The sequence below is a fragment of the Nelumbo lutea genome, chromosome 3 (assembly GCF_056320005.1).
Source record: "Nelumbo lutea isolate HS-2025 chromosome 3, American lotus-T2T, whole genome shotgun sequence".
Lineage (NCBI taxonomy): Eukaryota > Viridiplantae > Streptophyta > Magnoliopsida > Proteales > Nelumbonaceae > Nelumbo > Nelumbo lutea.
The window spans coordinates 22,418,833-22,423,366 of NC_142686.1; the positions used below are offsets into that span (position 1 = coordinate 22,418,833).

The following is a 4,534-nucleotide window of genomic DNA, read 5'->3' on the forward strand; positions in this document are numbered from 1 at the left end:
TTTTAATATTGTGGTCAAATCAATTATTTATTTATATATATATATATATATATATATATCATTTATATATAACATATATGTTATTTATTATTTATTTATAAATATGTCATTTATATTGCATTTTTTGGAAACTTCGTATATGATAAAAATAGTTGAAAAAATACTTATATTTTTTGTTTTTTCTTTATTTCAACTATTATATTTTCTTTTCCTTTTAATAATTTATTATTTTTTAAAATTAAATTAGATCATATCAGATTCGAATATCTAACATCTTGATCAGATTTAGATTCGAAACAATATTTATGAGATCCGATCAGATATTTGGATAAAATCGAATTCAAATAACCCTGATTCAAATCTGACTCGATCTGTTTGGTTCCCTATCAAACCACTTGCCTATAATGACCTAGCTAATTAAATCATTGAACCATTTGGCATTGTCAGTGGGGTCATGTGTTAGACATTAATGCTCTTTATTTTTAACATAATTTTTATCCCATTTATATCTTTAATGAAACTAATTCTCATTAATCACACTTTTTTTATATGATGAATATATAATATTATATAATGTACCCAAAATTATCTACAAATTTCTACAAATTTCATTTCTAGATTTATGTTAGAAATATAAAATTTCATTCTATTAGTAATTATTATGTGTGGATTTATTAGTGGAATTTAATGATGATAAACAAAAGTACTTTTTATATTTCTAAATTTTTATTTCTATGTTTATTTTAAAAATATAAAATTTCATTCTATTAAAAATTATTGTGCATGAATTTATTGGTGGAATTTAATGATGATAAAAACAAGTATAAATGTTGGATTCAATGAAAGAGAATGTGATTTATTTGATGACTTAAAGGCGAGGCTTAATGAGATATAATTGAATGTATTTAATGGTATTCTTTTAATTACATTTTCTACCCTTTCAATGGAGATGAACTAAATTCCAGAAGCCAATATTTCCTCATTCGTACTTTTATAAGTAATCTAGGGTTACTTATTTTTTTAATCACTTATTTTCAAAATAAGTACATATTAAGGCTTTTTTGTCAAATATAAATGAATACTTATTTTCCACTTATTGTGTCATTGTATAGTCCGATCACCTATTTTAAATACTTATATGAATAAGTGCTTAAATCGATTGATATTGATGGGTTCATTGGCGAGTTCAAATCTGCCCCAACCCCACACAGAGCGTGCCCCAAAAACGGCCCATAACACATCCCGCGTGTATTGGGAACATCTCCCAATAACAAATATGGGAGATGTTGGCAATGCACGCTGAGATGTGCATGTGGGGTGTTTTTGAGGCGCATTCTGTAGGGGGGAGATGTGAACTTTCATTGGCCCGACCAGCTGGGCCACCAATAGGTTAAAAACACTAGTTTTAACAATCTATCACTGATCATCAGCCATGTCTCTACTCTCCAGACCCCGAAAGTTATATAGACCCTTCCACTTTGATGGGTTGGTGATGGAGTCCACTAATTTGAGGATGACAGCCAGGTTTCTGCCAGCAAGCACAAAATCATTAATTCATCATAGAAAATGCTAAAAAAGAATCATCATATAGAAAGAACCAATTCTGTTAGTGGTACACAGGTTTCTACCAATTCTGCTAAGCTTCATCCCTCCAAACAGGCGCTGATTCTGAAAATGTTTGAGATGGCACTGATTCTAAGAATGCTAGGTATGATATGAATGGTTAATTTGTTTGAACATATGTTGGCTGGAAATACTTTATAAGAAAAAACATAAAAATTAGGTCATATTCATTTGTTGACTTGCAAGTTTCAGAAATAAACTATGCAAGAGGAATGCCATTGTTTTAATTTCCAAAATGGCTATAAGATAGTCCAAAATGCATGAAGGACAATAGCTAGCTCCTTCAGTAGGTTTGATAGGTGGGCCTTGTTAACATGCTATGGCCTTTCTCTAAGGTTTACAAGCTTCCAAGTAACATGGTTTTTACCATATGTAGCAGAGAAATGGGTCGCCATCCTTGTGTAGCTGTTTTTTCAGGCGACCATCCTGATCAGACCCCTTGCACAGAGACAATTCCACAAACAGCGAAAGACTTTTTAACTATCTACCAGCTTATTTTCAGACCTTGAATCCCAGTCGAGTTTGTATTCCAAACATGCAAATTCCTCACCTACAGGTAGAGATGAGTCAAGATTTGCACTGATAATAGGGCTCGTCAACTCAATCCTTGGATTGCGAATATACAGCACCAAATGCAAGAGACACAGTAAATATTGGAAGATGACAAGTAAAACACCATGAGTTTAACAACAGCAGCTTTACTATCTCTAAATAGATAGTATTTACCTGTACTCTTCAAAGTAACATGGTTGTTTCTATTGTAATCAACTATTCTGTTAACAATCTAAAATCCTTCCAAAGCTAAGAACTTAGGTTAAGGCCTTAACTATTCTACACCTGCTATTTTAGTTGATTCATGCACCTTAATTAGAATGCCATGTGTGAATAATTCTACAGACCCACAACTGTATAAATACCGCTGCAACTCAAAATCATCTCCATATCCAGAAGATACATAGTTTTCTTGCACAACAGAACACGTTCTGCAAATTTGTCTACGTTGACATAAAGATGGCTAGGTTTTTCTGCGGTTTCTTCTTTGTCCTCTTGGCCCTTTCAGGTTTCTTAGTCTTTTCTCATTTTCATTTCTTTGTCTGTTCCATCCATTTATGATCATTTCTGTTATATATGAATACATCTTTCTGTATCAACACAAAAAACCAACTTTCTATTTGCACAATTGCAAACTACATTTCTTCCACACTGTGTTGAAGCCTTGGTCACAGTTAGGGCCGGAAACGAATTGAGCTCTTTACGAGTTATTCAAACTCGGTTTAAACAGAGTTTCAAGTTGAACTTGAGCCCAATAAAGATAGGCTTATAAGGTTTGTGAGCCTAATAGATATATATATATATATATATTTTTTTTTTTTTTTTTGTTTTTTATATATAATAATAACTAATTTTTATAATTCTCAAATTTTTATATATGAAATAAAAAATAATTTTTATGTATAGTTTTTTTATTTTATGGGAAATTTGTCTCACAGTCGAACTTGAGCAGGGTTGAGCTTGAACTTATGAGCTTTCGAGTCGAACCGAACTCAATCTCAACTTTCTAACTTAAACCGAGCTTGAACCTCATAATTTTCTGATGAATCGAACTCGAATAACCAAATATCGGGCTCGACTAAGCTCGAATACACCTCTAATCACACTGCCCCACATAAAATCATCACATGATCATGCAACCTTCAACAGTCTTGAGATTGTTATTCTTTCTTTCGTTTATATTAATATATAAATTTGTGTTTATTATTTGTGTCTCTATATTCCTAGAATTTATAGTACTGGGTGCCTTCTCTTCTATACATGCAGCCATTTATGGGTGACAATGGCCAATGGGAATCCTGGTGCCTTCTCTCCTATAAATTTGTATTGTTTATATATTCCCCTGTCTCCACCCATTTTTTTAATATTCATTTGCTCATTTGTATAAACGACGGTTTGTTGCAGTTGCATCAATGGTGCCCAGTTCAGATGCAAAAATATGCCAAGTTGTTCAGAGCGGGTATGGTTGTGATTTCGCCAAATGCCGCCTGTGGTGCTTTCAGGTGTACAATGGCAAAGCTACTTGCAGTGCCGGCAGTGGATTTAATCCCTATGGCCTTCACTGTATCTGTACCTACAATTGTAATTAATTAAGTTGAATAATCTCTTCCCCTTTAATTTGTTGGTGATGGAATTCAGCTTCCTCTAAATAAACAGGAATTGCACAACTAGTTTGCTTTCACTCTACCATCTCTTCCTCTATGTAAATGCCAGCTGAGTGCATATTAAATGCAAAAGTGGCATTGCTCTTGTATTAATTGAAAATGAAAGAGTTTCTTTGTTTGTTTTCTTCTTTGTGTGTTTCTTAGCTAATGGGAACAATTTAAGCAGGGAGGCAATTCTAGACCAACCAATGAAGGTCAAACCGATAGTAATTATTCACTCCAAAGAAGCTTATTATAGATGGTAGGGATGGGAATTTTTCAATGGGGTGTTTTTTTTTTCGCTTGAAAAACGGATTTTGTAGTAGGGATAATTTTTGAGATTTTACAACTCCTATAGTTACAAATAGATTATGGTATTAGGCTAAACCTAACTCTCTCTAACATGCATAATATTGGAAGACACATGAACTTCTCTATTATATATTGAATTTAATAATATTTTATATTTTATATAAATGATAATTGATCTATTTTCTATTTTTATAATAAATTTTTAATTGGAACCGGTCCGGTCCAATTTTTAATTGGAACAAGACCACAAAACCAGAACTGATATAATCAGTTTGGCCAAGTGGCCCAACTCATTGACAACCCTAGTATAGAGTAAAAAAGCAAGGACATTATTGGAATAATCCGTGTAGATAGTATATAAAACCAAAGACATGGGCATTATTGGAGTCTTTACATCTTGACTA

General features: G+C 32.5%; 1 long non-coding RNA gene across 1 annotated transcript; it reads left to right on the forward strand.

Annotated features, from left to right (window-relative positions):
- Positions 1 to 2,561: 2,561 nt before the first annotated feature.
- LOC148863556 (uncharacterized) lies at positions 2,562 to 3,964 on the forward strand. Its single transcript, XR_016109924.1, has 2 exons — positions 2,562 to 2,683; positions 3,580 to 3,964. It is a non-coding gene; the product is annotated as an uncharacterized LOC148863556 (long non-coding RNA).
- Positions 3,965 to 4,534: the final 570 nt, after the last annotated feature.